At 47.7% G+C, this 23,993-nt stretch overlaps 1 protein-coding gene across 2 annotated transcripts in view; it reads right to left on the minus strand.

Annotated features, from left to right (window-relative positions):
• Positions 1 to 23,993, minus strand: part of Ndufaf6 (NADH:ubiquinone oxidoreductase complex assembly factor 6) — a 139,420-nt gene that overhangs the window by 38,810 nt on the left and 76,617 nt on the right. Inside the window, exon 1 of one of the 2 annotated variants that reach the window (XM_026786687.1) lies at positions 4,895 to 5,397. The exons of the other annotated variant lie outside the window; for it this stretch is intronic. The gene's annotated coding sequence lies outside the window, so the exon portion shown is untranslated. Of the gene's footprint in view, positions 1 to 4,894; positions 5,398 to 23,993 lie in introns of those variants that run through there. 2 annotated transcript variants of the gene reach the window in all.

The raw sequence follows: 23,993 nt of genomic DNA on the forward strand, positions 1-23,993 counted from the left end.
CGCACACGTTAGAGGCTGGGATGTGCACACGTTAGAGGCTAGGATGTACGCACACTATAGAGGCTAGGCTGCCAGAATTGTACAGGCTCTGTGTTCCCTCCATCCCCTTTCTCCTCCACTGAGACAGTCTCACCATGCAGCTCTGGACCTCACTATGTAGGCCAGGCTGAGCTCAAATTCACAGATGTCTGTGGCTGCCCCTGCCTCCCAAGTGTCCTTTTAATCACCTTCAGCTGCTGTGTGCCCAGACATAGAAATTTGTCATCTGTTAAGGCCAGGACTAACAAGAATAAAGTAAAATTTTAAGCAAATAAAAATGACCACAAGTAATTATAAAACATAGTGACTGCTATTGTATTGATAAGAATATAGGTTGCCACTATAAAGGCATGGTGGCGCACACCTTTAATCCCAGCATTCATGAGGCAGAGACAGGTGAATTTCTGAGTTCGAGGCCAGCCTGGTCTACAGAGCAAGTTCTAGGACAGCCAGGACTACATAGAGAAACCCTGTCTCTAAAAAAAACACCCATGAGAGGGGGGAGGGAGGGAGGGAGGGAGGGAAGAAAAGAGTCCTAGAGTTTTTATTGCTGCAATCAAAAAGTCAGTTGAAGAGGAAAAGGTTTATTTGGCTTACACTTTATTATTGCTAGTCAGGACATAGGGCAAGATCCCAAAGACAGAAGTGGATGCAGAGGCCATGGAGGGGAGCTGATTACTGGCTTGCTTCCCATGGCTTTCTAGGTCTGCTTCCTTATAGAACCTAGAACCACCAGCCCAGGGATGGCAGCACCCACCATGGGCTGAGCTCTTCACCCCATTGATCACCAAATGAGAAAATGCCTTCTAGACAGATCTCATGGAAACATTTCCTCAGCTGAGGCTCCACACATAAAACCACCCAGTACAGAAAGAAAAAGAAAAAAAAGGATATAGGTAATCTACTCAAACAGGATAGAAAAGTAAAGCAGCGAGTTGAACAAGATTAAGTCTCAGGCAGCAGGAGTTTGGGTGTGAGCAATTCAAGGTCATGAAAGTCCTGCACAACATCCCCTGAGTCGGTTTGAATAGGAAATGTCCCCCACAGGGAAATTCTGGAATTCTTAAATAGAAGCCAGAGAAGTAGCTTAATAAAGTCCAGAGTTTGTAGCCACTTCTAGTTGGGCCTACACATTCTGTTTCCTGGTCCATGACATGTGAGAGGTCATGACTGCATGCTCCTGCAGCATGCTCCTGCAGCCATGCCTTCCCACCATGATGTCACCAATGCATGTTCCTGCAGCCATGCCTTCCCACCATGATGTCACCACTGCATGCTCCTGCAGCCATGCCTTCCCACCATGACACCACTGCATGCTCCTGCAGCCATGCCTTCCCACCAAAGATCAGTTTTTGCAGTCATTTTAAAATGTATTTGTGTTAAATTATGATCAATTCATACCTAACACAACTTTTTAAAATACCAAGACTTAAATAAAAATAAACAAAATGTTTAACTTTATAAACATTTAACATCATAGTTAATTTCATTGGCATATGTAAAGCTTTAATTATTTAATCCCCATTATTAAAAGAGAACACAATTGCATTTTCCTATATTCACACAATACATCTAACTCCAGCTGAGAGTCCTTCATATGAAATGATTTAACATAAACAACTGCACATTCCACAGATTAAAGGGCTTAGTCTCTCAAGACTGACGCCATGACAGACATAACAAGAAGTGGATCCCCAGGCGACCTATGCTTTGTTTAGCATGGCTATAAATCGAAGGTTCCCTGACACGGGACACAGTAAAGGACACATATGAACACAGGTGATGGACACGGTACAGGACACAGATGAACACGCAGGTGAAGCGTTACATTAGGTGAGATTTGTGGGGAGGCCATGGAGTTTCCATGCAATTTTTCGGCACATTGTTCTCCCAGCCCCTTCACATGTCCGCAAACCTAGGCGATTTCTGGAGGAAGATCTTCCTAGCAGAGGATTTTATGGGGGCTTCCACATGCAGGCATGCCTGATTATTAACGCAATTACAGCTGCTGGAGTTAGGGTGAAACTGAACGTTCAAATCTTCTAACCGAGCCTCCTCTGAGCAGTCCCTAAACAGAAGCTACCCCCAAAGCCAGTGAGAGTCTCCTCAATAGAACAAAAGATATTCCTACAACCTGTGACGCTTGAAAGGCTTTAGGAGCCCGTGTCAGGAGCAAACATGTAAAACAAATACAGCACACATGTGACAAGGACGCTCTGTTGCTCATGACTCACAAGTCCTGTGCGAAGTTCCCTATCGAGAGCCCGACACAGAACCAAACTCCCTATGTCTCTGTCATAGTTTATAGTTGAATCCTTGCCCAGATCCGCGATTATCACCTCGTAATTGTGAGCCAAAGCTGTGAGTCTTTAATATAGCTGACATTTTCAAATCTCATACAAAGTAAATCCTGTGCTCTCAAAAATCGGGGGGTGGGAGGTTTAAATATATTGATGTCAAGGACTGGGAAGGGCAGCATTGGAGAGATGGCTCAGAGGCTAAGAGCACTTACTCGTTGCTCTTGCAGAGGATCTGGGTTTGGTTTCCAGCAGCCACAGGTCGGCCCACAACCATCCGGAACTCCAGGGAAGGTAACTCTCTCTTCCAACCTTCAAGGGAGTACACACACACACACACACACACACACACACACACACACACACACACGTACGTACACACACATGCACATAAACACACACACACAAATAAAATAAACAGAGAAATCCTCAAAGAGCTCAGAAGTGGAGGGGATCCCCTCTGAATATGAATGAGCCAGAAACTGGGGACAGGGTTGTTGGAGTAAGAGATCATTGTGGCCTGGACTGAGATGGCAGAAACGTGGAGCTTAAGGGGTGCTTGAGGCCACTTTGGTGCACACTTTCTGGACACCGTTTACTGTGGGATATCCTTCTGTACACTGTGAATATGTGTTACTCTCATTGGTTGATAGTAAAAGCTGCTTTAGCCTATAGCAAGGCAGAATAAAGCCAGGTGGGAAAGCCAAACAAATACAGAGAGGAGAAGGGCGGAGTCGGGAAGCACGTGCAAGCCAGCTGCCCTAGAAACAAGATGCCAGCAGACCGGTAGAAGCCACGGCAACGTGGCGATACATAGATTAATAGAAATCGGTTAATTTAAATGTAAGAACTAATTAGTAACGAGCCTAAGATATTTGGCCAAGAATTTTGCAATTAATATTAAGCCTCTGAGTGATCATTTAGAAGCAGCCAGGGTGGGACAGAGAAACCTCTGTTTATAAGTAGTTATAAGAAGGGATTGCCCATAACAGGACCACGAAATAGAACTGGACACATCCCTGGCCTCTCCGCCACTGCCCTGGCTGGATCTTTAGTCTTTAACCTGCCCTGTTCCAACACGCCTTCCTACTTTGGAGGAATGTTCTTTCTTGGTGTTTACACAGTGTTCTTGACTTTGCCTCTTGTTCTCTGGCAAGTGATTCCTGGGTACGAAGGTGGGCTGGGTTTTTGTTCCTCCTCAGTTTTGTCTGTCAGAGTGACACTTGTGGCCCTGGAGGATCAAGGGCCTGACAGGGGAATTCACTGTTGTCCGCTTCACTGGATCCCTACAGACTGAGGCCCCACAGGTGTTTCTGCTAACTCACATCACCTTTGGTTCAAGGAGTTAGCAAAGAGAACCTGGCCTTGGAGTGTGTCGTCTGCAGCTGCCAGTTTGGAGCGACTGAGGAAAAACTCAGCCGGTGAGGCTCCTGCTGTTGCTGACGTAGTGACTAAGCAGAAAAGCACCCACTGAAGCTTTCAGTCGGCCCCTCGCTCCACGAGCGTGTTCAGAAGGCACAGTAGTTTCGGAACAGCAAATATCAGAACGCCTACTAAAGAGGAAGAAGTGAAGATTGCTGTCGTGGGCTGGGGAGGTGGGCCCGCAGACCAGAGGTGGGGCTGCCAGGACAGACAGCCTGAAATCTACTCCTGGCAGCCACTGGAGAGGAAGAAAACAAACTTCCCGTAGGGTCCTCTGATCTCCACATGGACACTGTGGCATGTGTGCACCCTCTGCTCTCTCTCTCACACACACATATAATATGTAGTAAAAACACTGTGGAGACCATTCTCTCGTGCCCACCCCCCATACGATCACTTTGATTGATGCCTATATATACCTGTCCTCCCTTAATGACTCAGAAGTGCCCCGACTTCCTGCCAAAGCACACTCACAAGTTGTTTTTTTCTGAGTGGGGGTGGCTTGGGTGACTATTCTACACACACACGCGCGCCCTCTGGATTTTCCTGGCAGGCAGCACTGCACCAAGACAGAGAAAGGATCGTGGGAATTGGAAATGGAATCTGTGCTCCCGAAACGGCTTCTGGAACAAAACAACTGCTATTTCTTGAGCAATAAGCAGTCTGGCAGTTTCAAAATCCTACTTCAGCTGATCTTCAGTGCTGTTTCATAACCAGAGGTTACACCTGTTTTTCACCAAGGATGTTACATCTGGCCAACAAAATGTTGTGGTATTCTGCTGTTCTCTCTTCCTGGAACATCCTGTGCATTGTGTCTTCAAGTAGACCTTTAAGTAATGATCTGAACCCCAGCCTCTGACCAACCACCCGGGGGCACTGTCAGTTCCCAAGGGAGCTACACAGAGGACGGTCCTGACAAATGAACACTGTCCAACCCTCTGTTGTTTATAAACTTCGCTGAAGGGTTTATCTGAATCATGTCAAAGGGAAGGAAGGGGGACACGGAGGGAGGGACAGAGGGACGGAGGGACGGAGGGAGGAAGGAAAACCATAGCCAGGCAGTTTCAACAGAAACCATGTGACCCAAGACCTAGGCTCAGGCTACAGTCTGCCTCTGTGAGGCTGCTGGTACCTACCTGAAGAGCCTTGGGTTTGTCCTGGTCACCAAAGCTTTCTCACCCCACTCCTGTTCATCCTTTACCTATTTATGTTTCTTCCTTTCTGGGTTTTCCTGGGCCAGAGCCAGGCCCTAACATTGTGCGTGTTTCTGGTCACTTCAGCCGCCTCCGCTGTGATCTGTTTACACGGCCTTCTTCCCCAGCTGCCAAAGGTAGACTGCCCCATTCTTCCTCTTACTGCTAGGACATGGCCGGATGCCCAGCATTGTGCTCTGAAAGATGAGTCTCCCTGGCACTGGAAGCAGGGCACCTGGCTGTGCACTTCTGCGGTGTGCAGATCTGCCTGGCTGATGGAGCAAAGTGCGTTGTTGGATTGGTGTGGGATGTCTCTGCCCAGAGGAAGGGGGGCCTTCTATCGCCTGGCACATGCTCGGAGGGCTATATCGACCCTGAGGAAAGGGGGATGGTTCAATAGACATCATGCTACCAACTAGCCGTGCCATCCCAGCTGGCTGAGAAATCAGACTGGGGGACTTGAAGAATGGCAGACCAGGAAGAAAATAAAAGTGTTTCAAGCTCTTATTGTGCCTTATGAAATGTTCCAACTACTGGCTGGAGCTGGCTGTGCACATTGGAGATTCCAGCACTGGACAGAGAGAGGAGGAAGGATCCTGGGCTGCACAGCAAGTCTGAGGACAACCTGTGCCACATGACGCCATGTCTCTAAACCAAAGCTTCCCTGACTCGCCACTCAAACCTTGTGCTTATCTGATTTTAAGGGACTCATTGTCAGCTGTGAGTAAGAGAAACTTGAGTGCATGGTGTTTTTCCTATCATACTTACCCATAATTACCACTTTTTAAAATGTAAAATTGTACAATTACACCCAAGAGTTGGTCATCTAATGAGTCAACAAACATTTCGAGCATTTAGCACTGGTTGCATCGTTTACTGGGGCCTGGGCACCTATGAACTGCAGTCGGATTTCTGATATCTAATGCTTGTGGGAGGACGGTCTTCGCATATTTCTCTTTTTCTCTGTGTGATGATCTTGGCATTTCTCTCTCTCTCTCTCTAGGGTGGTTTGTAACTCAGACTGGTTTTATTGCCATATAGCAGAGGGTGACTCCACACATCTGTCCCTCCTTTTTCCACCTCCCAGGTGCTGGGATTTTAAGGCATGTACTATCATTCTTGGTTTATAAGTTTTACATTTTGCTGCCGGGCGATGGTGGCGCACGCCTTTAATCCCAGCACTCGGGAGGCAGAGGCAGGTGGATCTCTATGAGTTCGAGACCAGCCTGGTCTACAAAGCGAGTTCCAGGACAGGCTCCAAAGCCACAGAGAAACCCTGTCTCAAAAAACCAAAAAAAAAAAAAAAAAAGTTTTACATTTTGCTTTGTTTTTGTTGTTTTGTTTTGGTTTATCTCAAGATAGGGTTTCTCTGTATAGCCTTGGCTGTTCTGGAACCTACTCTGTAGCCAGGTTAGGCCTCAAACACAGAGATCCACCTGCCTCTGCCTCCTAAGTGCTGGGATTAAAGGTGTGGGCCACCATTGTCTGACTTGCTTTGTTATTACATGTATTTTATTTATCCGTGTGTATACGTGTGTGTGTGTGTGTGTGTGTGTGTGTGTGTGTGTGTGTGTGTACACCTCAATTCTGTGGAAGTCAGAAGACAACTTGCAGAGGTCATTTCTCTCCATCTGCCATGCGGGACATGGGGATTAAACCTAAATCATAGGGACCAGAGGCAAGTTCCTTAATCCACTGAGCCCCCTCGCCAGCCTGCTGTTCTGTTTCCTAGAGAGTGCCTACCATACTGCTGTAACAGAAACTGAAACTGCAGTTTTATCCATTTTGCTCTTTGACATCCTTGGTTCCATAGCCATTCTGGGGATGTTTTGTAGATTTAATACATAAAATCGTATATGCGAAGGAGGAAGATTATATCACATGGTTATGGTAGACTCTTTCTGCATTCATTTTATTTTTTTCTAATCAGAACAGAGGATGTAACTTTGGTTTTTTTTCTTGTTTGAGACACGGTTTCTCTGTAGCTTTGGGGCCTGTCCTGGAACTCGCTCTGTAGACTAGGCTGGCCTCAAACTCACAGAGATCTGCCTGCATCTGCCTCCCAAATGCTGGGATTAAAGGCATGCACCTCCACCTGGTATATCTAACATTCTTAAACAGTGATATGTATATATATATATATATATATATTACACAGATCATATATTTATGTATATTATATCATTACTTCGAAATTTGATTCTATATTTTAGTATCTGTTGTTTACATACATACGCGCGCACACACACACATACAGATTCCAGGCTGTCCTGCGATAATGTCACTCCCACATGGGAAGGGTGGAGGCACAATTGTGCAGAGGGCTATGGACAGTTTATTTCTGTTTCAGGCCCTAGGGCAGGTACCCGGGAATGCAGCCTGCCTGTGAGCATCTCCCCAACCCCTCTTGCGCCCAGGGCTTACCCCCATGCCATTTCATTTTTCTTCTTATCTTTCATCTAACCCTGCCGCTTTGACTTTTCCACCCTCTTTTGCTGCCTTCTATACCAAGATGAATTCAGTAACTTCTTTGTGTAGTAAGGCAAGGTCTCCTCCGGCCCAGGCTAGCCTTGAGCTTGGTGAGTATCCAAGGCTGACAGTCTCTCCCACCTCCATCTCAGGAGGAATGGGGTTACAGCCTGGCCAGTAGCCTCGACTCAAGTCATTTTCATTCTGCCTCAGTGTGTCACCAGCCACATGCTGGGGCTTGTTGGAAGCACGGAAAGACACCCCTGTGGTTTTGTTTCTGCTCTGACTTTATGGTAATTGAAGTCCCCCATCTCCTAGAGGAAAGTCAATGAAGAAAGCCCACGAATAGAGGTAATGAAAGAAAAGAAGCATTTCTCTTTAGACCTTATTTATTTAAAAAATTTGATACTGGTGCTGGAGAGATTGCTCAGTGGTTAAGAGCACTTTGTTCCTGTAAAGAACCCCAGGTTTGGTTCCCATTACCCACATGGTGACTCACAACTGTCTGCAATTCTAGTTCTAGGGGATCCCATGCTGCCTTCTGGTCTGTATAGGCACCAGGCATGAACATGGTGCATATACATATATAAAAGTAAAACTCTCTCTCTCTCTGTCTCTCTCTCTCTCTCTCTCTCTCTCTCTCTCTCTCTCTCTCTCTCTCTCACACACACACACACACACAAATTTTTAAATATCATAAGGATTAGATACAACATTATATTCATATCACATAACAGTGTTCCTAACCAGACTGTAGCTGTGGTTTGAAAGAAAAACGGCCCCCAAAGGGAGTGGCGCTATTAAGAGATGTGCTCTTGCTGGAGGAAGTGTGTCACTGTGGGGGGTGGGCTGTGAGGTCTCTTTCACTCAAGCTTCCTCAGTGTGGCAGTCAGTCAACTTCCTGTTGTCTCTGAGTCAAGATGCAGGACTCCACTCCAGCAGGTCTGCCTATACACTGCCATGTTCCCTGTCATGCTGATAATGGACTGAACCTCTGAAACTGTAAGCGAGCCCCCTCAATTAAATGTTTTTCTTTATAAAAGTTGCCATGGTCATGGTGTCTCTTTACAGCAATAGAAACCCCAACTAAGACAGAGAAGAGTGAAAGAGGCTCCCCTGGCTAGGCGGAGGTGGCGCACGCCTTTAATCCCAGCACTCAGGAGGCAGAGGCAGGAAGATCTCTGCGAGTTCGAGGCCAGCCTGGTCTACAAGAGCTAGCTCCAGGACAGGCTCCAAAGCTACAGAGAAACCCTGTCTTGAAAGACCCCCCCCCAAAAAAGAGGCTCCCCTGTCTTAAAATACTAACACCTAAAACTTCACCTTGCAATGTCAACTATTTGAAAAGAAAACAGTAATGGTGTGGGAGGTCCTTTTGTCTGTGTGCTGCTTTTCTTGGTTAATGAATAAAGAAACTTCCTTGGCCTGTTGATAGGGCAGAACTTAGGGAGGCAGGGAAAACAGAACTGAACACTGGGAGAAAGAAGGGCAGAGTCAGAAGTCATCATGGAGCTGCCGACAGAGTAAGACATGCCGAATCTTTGCCAGTAAGCCATTGCCATATGGCGATACACAGATTAATAGAAATGGGTTAAATTAATGTAACAGTTAGCCAATAAGAAGCTAGAGCTAATGGGCCAAGCAGTGATTTTATGAATACAGTTTCTGTGTGGTTATTTCGGGGCTAAGTTAGCCAGGCAGCCGGAAACCAACAAGTGGCCCCATGCAACACAGTGAGATGACTCACTGAGTAAAACCACTTTCTTCAAAAGCCTGATGGTCTCTGTTTAGATCCCCAGAACCCACGTTAAAAGTCCAATTGCAGGGGCTCACATCTTTAATCCCAGCACAGCCACCACGACACGGAAGACAGGAACAGGAAGCCTCTGGGAAACACACGGACCAATGAGAGGTTCCGCCTCAGGGGTGGAAGGAGAGAACTGACCCCACAGCTGTCCTCTCCCTCCGCATGCATACTGCGGCGTGTGCACACACAAGAACATAGAATTAGGAGGAAAAAGAACAGTTTCTCGGGTGTTTAATGAGGGTATTTGGAGTTTGAGGATCCCTGGAGCTAGGCATGGTGGCTCACACCTGCCACCACTTTTGTTTGCCCCTTAGTTTACGCACGGGAGGGGAAAATATAGAGAAAAAGGATATTGTAGATATGAGAAGGCAGCCTGTGGCAGGTGTCAGAAGTGCCCCACTCTGCCATTAACGGAGCTGTAATCTGCCATTCACCAAATTGAATGCTGGACTATGATGAGCTCAGGAGCATGGGAAGGGCTCTTTGCTAGCCTGCAGACAGTCAAAACACATGTAGTAGTTGAAAGAGAACATTTGTATGGAGTGCACACAAGGGAAAAAGATAATTAAGTGCCCCTATTTACAAAAGGAGGGGTTTTTAAGATTTATTAGTTTTTTTGCGTGTGTGTGTCGATGTATGTATGTGAGTGGACGTCGTGTGTGGGTCTCACTGATGACAGGAGAGAGTGTTGGGTCCCGTAGACTGGCATTGCAGGCAGTTACCATTTACCCAGTCAAGACCTGGGAGACCAGCAAACGTAATCACTGAGCCACCTCTGCAGCCCTAAAAGGTTTTTTCAAACAAATTACAGGATCAAAAGAAGACCCCATTCATAGAACATGAATGTATGGTTGTGCCAATACTCAGAGAAAAGCAAACTAAATAACAGTAACTTTGCCCATCTGTCTGGCAGGAGCTGAAGAGTGGCGACCTCTAAGTTGAGGTAGGCCAGACGTCTAGCCTTGACCTAATTCCAGTGTTTGTGGTTCGGGAACCTAATCTGTTGAGAAACAGCCTGAGCAAGGATACCAGGCTTTAGGTCGCAAGCACAGGAAAGACACACAGATGCCCACATGGCTTTGAATAAACAGTATTTTTAAAATGTGTTGGAATTTATAAAGTGAAATTCCTACTCGCGATGGAATTAATTATTAACTAAATATCACAGGAGCTGAAAGTGTCACCAGAGGGGGTCTTGAGTCCTTCTTGATGATACCAAGTCCATGTCTTTGCTGTTAATCCTAAAATTCACCAGAGAAAAACCAGCTCCACCATTTTGACCAAATAAAAACAAGCTTTTATTAAAATATTAAATGCTGACCAAGATGTGGAATTTGGTCAGGACAATCCACCCGGAAAGTTTCCAGGTGAATGGCCCCAGACATGTGTTGGTGGGCTTATATAGACAAAACCCATAGGCCACTGTGCTTTCCCATGAGGCACTGTTGTTATTTGTCAAGAACTACAATTCCCAGAATCCCTGGAAGTAACCTGGTCCTTGGGCAGATGGGGCTTACAAGTTAACTTAGGGTCTAACATTGTGTCACAGAGAACTGAGAAAGACACAGGAAAGTAGTGTTAAAAATGTAGTTACTGCAAGTCAACACACAGCAAGGTGTGCTCCACAGAGAAGTGGGTCAAGCAAGCACATGGCTCAAGCACCCTCTTGTTTTGGGATCTCATGAGTTTTAACTACAAAAGAGAAATGAGCCATTATGGGGCTCGCAAGAAACCTGGCAAAAGAGAAATTCCCAGGAATCCAAGGATGACCCCAGCTAAGACCCTAAGCAATAGTGGAGAAGGTTCCTGAACTGGCCTTGCCCTGTAGTCAGACTGATGACTACCTTAAATGTCACCATAGACCCTTCATCTAACAACTGATGGAAACTTTGGCAGAGACCCACAGCGGAGCACTGGACTGAGCTCCCAAAGTCCAGTTGAAGAGTGGAAGGAGTGAGAATATGAGCAAAGAGGTCAAGACCATGATGGGGGCACTCAGGGAGCTCACAACTCCAGCCAGACAGGGAAGGAACCAGCATAGAACCAAACTAGACCCTCAGAATGTGAGTGACAGCTGTGTGGCTGGGGCAGACTGTGGGGTCACTGGCAGTGGCATCAGGATTTATCCCTACTGCTTGTACTGGCTTGTTAGAACCCATTCTCTTTGGATGGATGCCTTGCTCAGGCTAGATGTGGTAGGGAGGGCTTTGGTCCTTCCTCAAGGCAATGTGCCTTACCCTGAGGAGTGGTTGAGGGGTGGGCTGGGGAGGAGGGGAGGGAGCGGGAGGAGGGGAGGGAGCGGGAACTGAGAACGGTATGCAAGATGGAAAAGATTGTTTTTAGAATAAAATTTAAAAAAAGAAAAGAGAACGGGGGGGGGGGAGGTTCCCTGAAGAGACGGCCCTTTTCTTGACTGGTGCAGATGACTGGCATCTTTAACTATAGAATGTTATACTAAGGGTCCTGTCCCATGGTCCTTCTGTGCTATATAATCTTATGCATCAGCTTTCAAAGGGTTTGGGTCTTCCCAGGGCCATCAATCCTTTCACCTAGGGTGCACATGTGTCTCCAGGGGAATCTTTTCTGGGCTCTCTTTCTTAACTGTGGTCAGACTTTGTTGGAAGAGAGTTGCAAAACACAAGGGATGATCAAAAGGCAGCTCTAAGGGGCAGCGCCTGAGGTTGCTGGATCCAGGAATTAACCTTCCAATGACTCACAGAAGGCAGTGGGACCAGCCTTCCTGCCTGGGGGTGTGGTTAAGTGAGAGAGTGCTCACAGAACATCCTCCCGGCACCACAGAAGGGAGCGAATGCATGAATATTCTCAACACTTACTCCCTGTTATATAGGACAGGCAGGAAGAGCCTGCCCTGTAATATTCTGTGTTTAGATCGTGAGAGGCAGGAGAGCTGGTGCTGCAGTTGAAAGCACTTGCTGCCCTTGCAGAGTCCCAGGGTTGGTTTCCAGCACCCACACGACAGCTACCCCATCTGTAATCCCAGCTCCAGAGGGCCTGATGCGCTCTTTTGTCCTCCAAAAGCGTCTCACGTATCTCGTGCACAGTAATTCATGCAGACAAAACGCCTACAAATAAATACATCTTAAAATAAACCAACTAACAAAACTAAAAAACGTTTGGTCATGGGCATTAAATGAGGGCAGGAAGAAGATACGGGATCATGAGATCAAGCCCAGCAGGGACTACACAGCAAGACTATTTCAAACAAAATAAACACTAGACACATGGTGGTAGCTACCTATAATCCCAACTCCTGGAGGCTGAGGTAGGGGGATGCTTCTCACTTCAGGCCAGAGTGGGCTACATAGTAAGATACAATCTCGGCAAACCAGAGAGATAGAGACGGGAGAAAGAGAACCAGAGCATCATTCAACGCTACTTGTCCCCTAAGCCAGCCTCATACCTACACAAGACTTTAAGCCCATAGAATAAATTCAGTCAGCCCAGTGGCTCACACCTCAAGGTAACCCGAGTTATTAGGGCTAAAGCCAGGGTTCTGGGAGCTAAGCTTAGTCATTCATCCCAATATTTCAATGGAACAGACATTGCAAAGTGAGAGGCAAAGGAAACTCTTTCATTGTGACCACAAAGGAAAGAGACAAGACCCGAAGTCTGACTTCAAATACTGCAGGACAGCACAGGTGTAGTAGCAGGTAAGGGGTGTGTGTGCTTAAGCAGCCCTGCTCAAGGTATGGCCCCGCCCACCGCTGTGTCAGGACACTCCCGGGAGAGGTGTGAGGTGTCTTTATTATCTAAGGTGGTTCCACTGAAGACAGCTTCTGTTCCAGGGTGTGGCTTCTCCAACAAGGACAATTACCTGAGCCGCTCTGTCCAGGAAAGTTCTGCAGTTCTGGGAATCTAAAACGACGGAAAAAGGATGAAGGGAAATAATTTATCTCTGTGCCTTCGGCCAAAGGAAAGAAAACCTGCAAAAAATGAAGACAGACATGGCCGGCTTTCCGTGATGCTGGCGGTCCAAGGGAAGACGGAATGGTTTTTCTTTTTTCTTTTTCCTCTTTTAAAAGATTTATTTATTCTTCTCTCAGATATTACATCTCAACCACAAAATTTCCCCACCTTCCCCTCCTCTACCCACACCCCAACCTGCTCCCTTTCCCAGACCCTCTCCTCCATTTCCCTTCACAAAAAAGCAGGCCCCCATGGATCCCAACCTAATGGGGCACACCAAGTTGAATATTTGAAATATTTGAATTTGCACAGCACCACTTGTTGAAGATGATTCTTTTTTTAATGTATATTTCTGGCTTCTTTATCAAAAATCAGGTATTCATAGGTGTGTGGATTTATGTCTGGGACTTCAGTTTGATTAGATTGTTCAACCTGTCTGTTTTTATGCTAATACCGACAGGTTACTAAAGGGTGTGTCCTGACAGGTTACTCTGTGCATCCAGGGTCACAAAAATCTCAGATCTTCTCCCTTTGCAGCTAAGGGTCCTGCCAAGTTGACAGAAGTTAGAGTTACACAGGAAGAGGGAGCCTCACCTGAGAACATGCCTCCATCAGATTGGACTGTCGGCAAGTGTGTAGGGCATTTGCTTGATTAATCATTGCTATGGGAAGGTGCATCCCACTGAGGACAGTGATACCTCTGAGCAGGAGTCCTGGGGTGTACAGAAAAGCAAACTGAGCAAGCCATGGGGAGCAAGCTAGTAAGTTGTATTCCTTTGTGGCCTCTGTATCAGCTCCTGCCTCCGGGCTCCTGCCTTGAGTGTCTGCCCTGAATTCAATCAGCGATGGACTAATCTGAACACTGGGTGGATATGGAATATGGAAATATGAATTTGAAACCCCAGGGATATGAATATGTAAACAAGAGGGTCTCTGAAACGCACTGGCCCACCAGCTGAGTTTCACCATGCCTGGCCCTACACAGCTTTAAAAATAAGTAGCAGGGGGTTGGGATACGGCTCAGCAGTTAAGAGCACTTGCTGCTCTTGCAGGAGACCCGGGTTCAGTTCCTAAAACCCACGTGGTGGTTCACAACCATTCATAACTGCAGTTCCTAGGGGTCTGATGCCTTCTTCTGACCTCCTCGGACACAAGAAACACACGAGGTACACACAGAGATGCAGGCAAACTAATTACACACAAAATAAAATAAGTCTTTTAAAAAAGCCAGATGTGGCGGCACAGGCGTTAATCCCATCAGAAGGGAGGCAGAAACTGTGAGAGCTCAGTGATAGCTCTTACAGTTATTTGTCAAAGAGGGAGAGAAGTCAGGGATAAGAGACAGGACAGGACATAGAGGGTGAGGGAGAAGGGGAGGGAACAAGGGAGAGGGGAAGGGACATTTGTCCCAGAGGGACAAAGGACTTCCTGTATAGAGAGGAGACAGACGGGGCACACAGGCAAATGGCACTTCACAAAGGAAAAGGGGACCCCATGTTAGGATGGGGTGTTTTCGTTTTAATTAAACATGTTAGTTAGGTGAGCCAAAGGGGGCTTTTGATTGCTGGATCTCAATACTTTGATAGTTGGATCTTGGTGGTCAACCTCAGGAGGAGGAAGTGGCCAAATAAGGGAACAGACCTTGGGGGCTAGCATGTTTTGTTTTTTTGTTTTTGTTTTTAGCAAGACAGAGAGAATGGGGGAGAAGGAGCAAGGCTTGCCAGAGTCATGTCTGCCATGTTCAATCTGACTACAGTCCCTTCAAAATATATCTCTGAGTTCTAGGATAGCCAGGGCTCCTTAGTCACATTCTGTCTAGAGAGAGAGATAGACAGAGAAAATGAAGGAAGCAGCCCCTTTATCTTAGACTATCTTAGAAACATAAGATTTACATCTTTACTTTGTGATTCAAAATAACAAATAATGGCTTGTTAAATAAACTTTAAATATAGTCAGGAAGAACTAGGCATTCAGAATGACTATATTTTAGCGTGCATGAACTGCTAGACCCGATCCCTAGCACCCTTTCATCCCCCACAGACAGAGACCACGGGGGAGTGGGGAAGGGGACTGAGCTACACTCCGAGCTCTGTATCATGCATGCCAATTCTCTTTATTGTCCAACTGTTTCTTGTCCTCCTTTGTGACCTCTGCTGAAATTACATCTCCCTTGGCTCCTCTGCTTAACCTTCATTAGCCGACTTTGTCTCTGCTGGTAAGGGCGGGTAAGGTCACGGTGAGGGTTCAGTCTCTGCGGGCAAGGGCAGGTGAGGTTATAGTGGGGGGTCTGTCTCTCTGTTCCTGCTTTGGGGACTCCCTGAAACACCATCCTCCCCGTTTCTTGTGAACTAGTGACCCAGGAGCTCCAGGAGAAGATAGGATGGCTCATGACCAAAGTCCAACCTTCTCTAGTTTTAACAGTGGCATGGACCAGGAAGCTACCTACCCAAAACATTGCTTTCAACTATGAATTATGCGCAGGCACCTGAGGACACCTGTGCCGCTGAAATGGAGAGAAGGCACCGCAAACCAAAGGTGATCATACGTGATGCTGTCTGATGTGTGAGTATACACATGAGCTACGCACTGGCCAACTGGTAGGGTCTGTATTTACAAGCCTGGAATTCAGATAGTTCTACACGTAAACCTATGTAAATGTTGGCATGACCATACTGGGGTAGGCCAGTTGGGCATCAGGGTAAAAGAGGACAGGCCGCATGACAGCTAGAGGCGGGCACACCTCGGCAGCAGGCCATCGTGTAATACCAAGCAGGACCACTCCACGACCTCTGGGACTAACACAGCTGGATGAGATGGCACTAATTTCCCTCTGCTACATTATGATGATGTCGCCATCATCAACCTTGAAAACTGGCTGGGCCATCCCTGCACTGCCACCACGCAGTCAAGAACCCACGGAAAGACAGGACTCGGAGCAAACCTCAGGGGGCTGAGCTCCATCTCGTTCTCGAATCCCTACTTTTTCTCCACTTAGCTCTTGAATAATCTTGGTTCCAGGGCCTCTAAGACTCAGAGTGCTGGGCCAAGGCCAGGTGACTGATCTCTCTCCTCTGTGCACCCCCACCCACCCTCACCCCACATCTCGCTCACCTTTTTGTTTGTTTTTCGAGACAGGGTTTCTCTGTAGCTTTGGAGCCTGTCCTGGCACTAGCTCTTGTAGACCAGGCTGGTCTCGAACTCAGAGATCTGCCTGCCTCTGCCTCGTGAGTGCTGGGATTAAAGGCGTGCACCACCACAGCCGGCTTGCTTACCCTTTGAAACTGAAAGGCCCAGAAGCAAAAAGTCTTCCTGAGTCCTTACTGTGTGGCCTTGAAATTCTTGCTCTGACCTTAACAAGAACCTGGAAATGTGAGAAGGGGTGTAGTTCCGTCACAGAATACTTGGGAGCATGTGTGTGGCCCTGGGTTCAATCCCCAGCATGAGAAAATAAACAGCAGACACCAGGTGGGTGTAATGGTTTAAGTAAAATGCTGCAGGTACCCAAGTGGCGGTAGTGGGCAGCAGGCCATGAGACCTCGCTGCAGGTCCCCAAGCCCTGGCAGGCAGCAGGCAGTGAGTCCTGGGCCATGAAGGCAGCCAGGTCTCAGGCAGACAGGGAAGGGAGTGGGCGTGGCTTGTCTCTTAAAGGGACAGGACACACCATTACACCAGGTACAGGCTTCAGTCCTGCCTAGCTTCAAGACCTCTTCGGCTTTGTCAGTGGCAAAAACAGAGCAAACTGGTCGATTGTTTTCCAGTGTAAATCTGAACACTTTTCATGGACATTAACCAATAACACTAATCACTGCTTCCAGGGCTAGCCTTCCCAGTTCCTGAAAGTGGGCTGCCTCGTGGAAGGCCTTCCTAGTTATTCCCGCAAATCCAGTAGAGCGTTAGTGACCTGGGTCTCTTAGTGCTAAGCTGGGGACAGTGGAACCACTGAACGGGGCCACTCCATGGGCAGGAAGGCTTACTGGGGATCAAACTACCAGGGCTATGGGGGGAGAGGAGAGAAAGAGCCCTAAAGTATCGGAAAATCAAAGAAAAGATTTTATATGACAGTCAACAGGGGGTCTTCAAGCTGAGTCAGGCTAGGCTGACCAGGAACCAGATGCCCTTGCTAGAAGTGGTTGACCTTCGAGGGGTGGATTAAGGGAAGATCCTGGTAAAGAGAACCCCACCTTAGGCTTCTGTTTACTGAGCCAAAGTCTTGTTTAGGCCATTGGGGGTAGAGGGGGTGGACCTACATTAACCAGCAGAAACACACGTGAATACAGAGATGGTGTGAGGTGAACGGGAGATAAGCAGGCTTGGGGCATTTCAAGGGTAGGGAAGCCGCATTTGGGGGCTCACTCCTGCAGACACGGCATTCTGGAGGCCAAATAGGGAGAACTGTCCTGAGTTCTAGGCCAGCCAGGACACCAGAGAAAAACTCCTTCTCAAACTCCCCCCTCCTGCCAAAAAATGACAATGGTAACAATAACGGTTCAACACATAATCTCAGAACTCAGGAGGGTAAAACGGGATGATTCCATCAAATTTCAAGGGCAGCCTGGGCAGAATGAGACCTTGTCTAAACCCCTCATGGAGCAGAGTGTCTTAGTTGGGGTTTCTATTGCTGTGCAGAGACACGATTATGGCAGCTCTCAAAAAGGAGGACATCCAACTGGGACAGCCTTTCATCACGGTAGGAAGCATGTGACCTGCAGACAGACAGTGCTGGAGAAGTAGCTTAGGGTTCTACATTCAGACCTGTAGGCCATGGGAAGAGAGAGTAACACTGGGCCTGGCTTGAGAGCGTTTAAAACCTCAAAGCCCATTCCTAGTGACACACTTCCCCCAAGGCCACGCCTCCTAATAATGCCACTTCCTATGAACCTATGGAGGCTAATTATATTCAAACCACCACAGAAGGTAACAGAAGACACCAAAGGGGGAAAAGGCTTGGGTCTGAATGACTACTTGACACCAGGGTTAATGTACTCCTCATGGTCTCAAAGTAGAGGTAGGCTCAGTAAAATGAGGTGGCTTCTGCCACCAGCCCTGCCCTGAGCAGCGCAGAGGTTTTCTTCCTCCTCATTTTATTTTTTAATTTTAAACATTTATTCTTATTTTATATGCGTTAGTGTTTGGCCTATATGTGTGTCTGCTGGATTCCCCAAACTGGAGCTCAGAGAGTCGTGAGCTGCCATGTGGGTTCTCTGAAAGAGCAGCCAGGACTCTTTGCTGCTGAGCCGTCTCTCCAGACCCTTCTTTTTACTTTTTTTAAAAAAATATTTATTTTAGGGGCACACAGACCACGACTCACATGTGAGGGTCAGGGGACAACTTGTGGGATTTTTGTTATAACCCTCCTCCACTGTAGTCTGGAAACAGTTTTGATGGCAAGTACTCACACCTGTTGAGCCAATCGAATGGACCCGAGGTTTGTTGTCATGGTTGAGGATGAGGGCGGCAGGACAGACACACGCACGCACACACACACACACGTACCAGTGTGCTGGTGAGGAGGCCGGATGTCGAGCACCTCCCTCTACCGCTTATTCCCTTGAGACGGACTCTCTCACTGGCCTTGGAGCTTGCTTCTTTTTTGGCTCGGCTGGCAGTAAGCAAGTTCCAGTGATCTTCTTATCTTTAGCCATCGTGCCCAGCTTAAAAACAAATTAATTTTAAAGAGTAACGTTGAGAGAGTCAGGACATTGCAGCAGTTGGATGCCACATCCATTCCTGGAACCCAAATCTCCTGGGACTCAGCTAAAGTGTGGCAATGACCACAGTCGCAGGGGGGTTGGCCAAGAACAACACGTCATGTCTCCTGATTTGCTGCCACTTCCCTCTGGCCAAGAAGCTGTGTCTTATGGGTCAGCCTCCCGTGCGGAGAAATAAGGAACGCTCAGGTAAATGGATAGCTGCCGCTCTCGACCTAGTCAGTTAGCTCACAAACATGTGAGGATGGTGTCTAGCACAAGAGCTAACAGCTGGAAAGAGGTCTTCAAGGAAACCAAGTAAGATGCCAGTGAGCCCAGGACAAAGTTCCCACATCTCACGATGGGCACTTTTACCATGATTTCTTTAAAAAATGTACAACTAGGGACTTTAAGAGAAATTGAGACAGCCAGGAGCTGTGCTGCATGCCTGTAAGCTCTGCGCTTGGGAGGCAGAGTCAGGAGTTCAAAGTCATCCTTGCCTATATGGTGAGTGGGAGGCCAGAGTGAGCTAAACAAGCCTATGTTGAAGAGGGAGGAGGAGGAGGAGGAGGAGGAGGAGGAGGAGGAAAGAAAAAGCTGGGAGTGTGGAAGCCAAGGAGAAGGATCGCTTGCTGAAGGGGAAAACATTAGGAAATTTACGAACTGCTACAATGATCGCAGCAAGAGCTGGCCCCTGGGAAGTAGCGGGAGGGGTTGAGCCACAGTGCGGGAGTGAGGAGAGATACGGCAGAGTCTGGCTGTGAAGAAGACAAGGTCTTGAGTGGCCTGAGGAAGAAATGGCTGAGCTTTTTCTTTGTAAAAGAGCTTCAGGTTTAGGTAAGAAGAACTGGGGAGGGACAAGAGGTGTGCATCCTTCAGCAGCCATGGTCCAATTACCGGCTCTTTGATCATTATCTCAGTTCAGGTCTGCACAGGGATTCCCAGAGCCCCAAATTCCAGTCATCGCTAGAGGGGATCCCTGTGGCTGTGGGAAGAGAGGGGCAGCTTACCCGAAATAGACGACTGTGCTTCTTTGGGAATGGTCTGTCCCGGAAGGCCCTGCAGTTCCTGGAATCCAAAGCGACGGTCTCTGTGCCGTGAAGGGGAGAAGATGCAGAGGTAGACAGGCACTGGCTTTAGAGAGCGACGTGGCAAACACAAACAGGCTTGTCTGACTTTCAGTGACCGTGTGCAGGGCACCACGCCTGTCTGCGCTCTATCTGCTACCATACAGTTCCCGAGCTTCGGGCAAGGGGCTGGAGGTTGAAACACACAGACACAGAGACAGAGACAGAGAGACAGAGGCACCGACCTCTAGCCACTGGTAAGAAGCCCTTTGTTCAATAGCACCGTGGAGGCTTATATACCCAACAGTCAGGTGGGCCAACAGGTGAAAACCTCAGCCTCTGATCCTCAAGGCCAAGACAGCACGCGCTCGTGCTCGTGCAGCAGAGCTGGTAAACAACTTTGACACAGCTTTTAGTAACTCAAATCAGAAGGAAAGTAAAGATCTCTAGCAGGGAAGAGCAGCTGGAGGCCAGGACTCCAAATGCTCCCAACAACCTTGGGGGACAAGGGAGGGGTCACTGCCTCAGCAGAGCAATTCCCAGACACCTGCGTGAAGAAAGCCAACTATGGCGAACGATAGTGAGAAAGAGAGAAAGCCTAAGGGTGAGGAGTCCAGGGACAGGGTCAGCCAGAGACTGAAAGAGAAGAGGAAAAGAGCAGAAGAGTCACTTTTCGGTGTGAAGTGGGTGGTGACCCACCTTTGGGGTCGAAGGGCAGTGAGAGGCTTTAAAGTGTGGAAATATGAACAGAACACATGCGGGCTGTGGCGGAGCTGATGGATCTTTGCAGGCCGACTAGCTGGCATTTGTTACACAACAGACGGCCCCGGAGCACGGCTTCCTCCATCCTGCTAAGCGTTTTGAGTCCATAAGAAGAGGCTAGAGAGGAAGTTCAGCTGGTACCTAACTTCAGTTCCCAGGTATGATGGCAAGAACTTGAAATCTCAGTGCTGAAGGCGATAGAGACAGGTGTTTCCCTTTGCCTAACTGATATGTCCCAGAGCACTGAGAGGCCCGTCCCTGCTCCCCAAAACAAGGTGGATGTGAAGTACTGCAGATTGTCGGTCCTCTGGCCTACACACACAGAGAGAGAGAGAGAGAGAGAGAGAGAGAGAGAGAGAGAGAGAGAGAGAGAGAGAAGCACAGAGAAAACCTTGCCCTGGATAGCAGCTATTCCGAGGGCATAGGGTTCCCAGGGGAAGGAGGAGTGATGATGCCATAAGGTACAAAGAGCCGCTTGCCTGTGTGTACACAGAAGTCAGGGGAACCACGGTTCCAATCACACCCTGTCCTCTGAACCTAATTAAATATAATTTAACTTAGATGAGTTTGCATGTTTAAGCCTCCCCAGTGTGACTGTTTAAATGAGAGATGTTCCCATCATACTGGGTATTTGAACTCTGGTTGGTGGCACTGTCAGAGGACGTTTAAGACGTGTGGCCTCATTGGAGGAAATCCATCAAGGAGGACTTTGAGGGTTTGATAGCCTCCCCCCACTTCCAGATCTCTGCTTATGGCTGAGACGTGAGCTCTCAGCTTGCCGCCAGCCTTCCTCACCAGGACCGATTCTTATCTCTCTGGAACCGTAAGTCAAAATAAACTTTCTCAAGCTGCCTTGGTCATAGTGGTTTTTACCACAGCCATGAAAAGCCTCCTGGACTTTCAGCAGCAAAAGTCAGTCCCATGCTTCTTTTGTTGAAGCCACCATGAGTGGTTTTGCCTACCTGTTCCTAAGAGTTTAGATGTGTATATACCGTGTTTCCTCTACTAGATGGCGAGACTGAGTCCCAGCACCCAGCATGAGGGGTGCTCAACGTTAAGTGATGGCTGGGACCCTAAACCCTAAAGTTGATTTACTGGAAAAACTTTTACTGACCCAAATGGTTAAACTCAATTGTCAACTTGCATCTAAAATAACCTGGGGGATGGGCCTCTGGGCATGCCTATGTGGGCTTATTCTGACTAAATGTACTGACGGGGAAGGACATCACTGTAGGCAGAACCATCCCCTGGTCTGGGGTCCTCGACCGTGTGGAAAGGACAAGCGATCAACCGTGTCCGTCTCTCTCCTTGACTGTAGACGCAGTGAACCAGCGACTTCAAGCACAGCCACTGTGATTTCCCCAGAATAATGGGCTGGACCTGCAAAACTACGCACAAAACAAACCTGTCTTAAGCTGGTTTTGTTGGTTTTTAAGAACACAGCAACAGAAAAAAGCAACGAATGAAGCCAACTACGAGCATGCCCAGAAGACGACAGTAACTGCCAGCGGGTCTTTGTGGTGCTTGTACTTGAGTATTTCGCTCGATGCTTAGACATCTGTGCCACCATTCTTAAAAAGTCGGGAAGAGGGCATCAGATCCCTGAAACTGGAGTTGTACATGGTCGTGAGCTGCCATGTGGGCACTGGGATTTTTGGGTCCAGTCCGTGGCACGTCACACTCTGTTCCATGTGTGTCTTGGTCGGTGTTTCTATTGCTGCGATGAAACACAGTGACCAAAGAGCGAACCGGGGAGGAAAGGGTTTATTTGGTTTGCATTTCCACATCACTGGCCATCGCTGAAGGAAATCAGGACAGGAACTCAAATACAACAGGAACCTGGAAGCAGGAGCTGACACAGAGGCCATGGAGGCTGCTGCTTACTGGATTGCAGGGATGGTGCCACCCACAGTGGGCTGGACCCTCCCCATCAATCACTAATCATGAAAATGCCTGGCAGCTTTGCCAACAGCCCGATCTTATGGAGGCATCTTCTCAATCGAGTCTCTTCCCCTAGATGACTTCAGCTTGTGTCAAGTTGATACAAAGCTGGTCTCTCTCTCTCTCTCTCTCTCCTCTCTCTCTCTCTCTCTCTCTCCTCTCTCTCTCTCTCTCTCTCGTGTGTGTTTGTGTGTGTGTGTTAGTACTCGTAGGCTTCTTTGCTCTAGGTATGTACCCTACCACTGAACTACATTCCCAGCTCCTGCTTCTACCACACTGTTTGTGTTCTTGACCTCTCCCCCTACCTGACGACAGCTGGCTGTAGGCTGACCTTGTCCCCTACCTGAGGACAGCCGGCTGTAGACCAACCTCTCAGTAAGTGAAGTGATATAAAGTGGACTCTTGCCGTGCAAAGGAGGAAACTCACCAGCACACATATAACACATCAAACTATGGTCTTTTGGCCGAAAAAGAAAATAACGGAGACAAATGTATGTATGTCCTTCACAAAGAAACAAAACTGTAAAGTAAGAGTCGGGCGTTTGATTTTTATTTCTTTTAAACCAAAATTATTTTTAAAAAAACTTATATTTTTTAAACCAAAATGAACAATAGGATTTTTTGTTTGTTAGTTTGCTTTTGAGACAGGGTCTCACAATATAATTCTGCCTGGCCTGGAAGTCATATAGACCTGGCTGGTCTCCATAAAGATCTGCCTGCTTCCTGAGTGCTGGGATTAAAGGCTGCACGCCCATGACCCCTACAACAGAATCAGAAAGATTTTATAAACAAATTAGGAAGTAAACATACTAGAACTATAAAGCCGTTCATGGGCCGGGGCTTTAGCTCAGTGGGTAGAGTGTCTGCCGTGCACAGAGCCCTGAGTTCACCCCAGCATGGGCCTCTGATTTCAGCACTTGGAAGGTAGAGGAGAAGGCTCAGGAGTTCAAGGCCAGCCTGGAAACCTCAAAAAATAAAATCAAATTGCTCATAAAACCAAATAAAATAATTCACTGGCTATAATTTCAGTGCTGTAAAAATCACCGACTCTCCTTTTCCTTGATGCAATTGTTTTTCCAAGTAAATGAGGACCGATTGATATGACCTGAATGTGGTCCAACCTGGGCAAATGCAAGGGCTGTGGAGCTCTCTTCCCCAGGAAGCACCTCCGCCAGTTCCCCGGGGAGCACCTCCGCCAATTTTGCATTAACTATGACAGCAGAGTCCCCTGCAAAGCTATTAGGCATGTAGCTCGGGTGGCAGACTGCTTGCCTTCTATACACAAAGTAGGATACCCGCCACCTCATTAAACTGGGGTCTACAGCACATGTGTATGACCCCAGTTCTCGGGACTACAGCACATGTGTATGACCCCAGTTCTTGGG

Source organism: Microtus ochrogaster, linkage group LG5, assembly GCF_000317375.1.
Source record: "Microtus ochrogaster isolate Prairie Vole_2 linkage group LG5, MicOch1.0, whole genome shotgun sequence".
NCBI classification, from domain to species: domain Eukaryota; kingdom Metazoa; phylum Chordata; class Mammalia; order Rodentia; family Cricetidae; genus Microtus; species Microtus ochrogaster.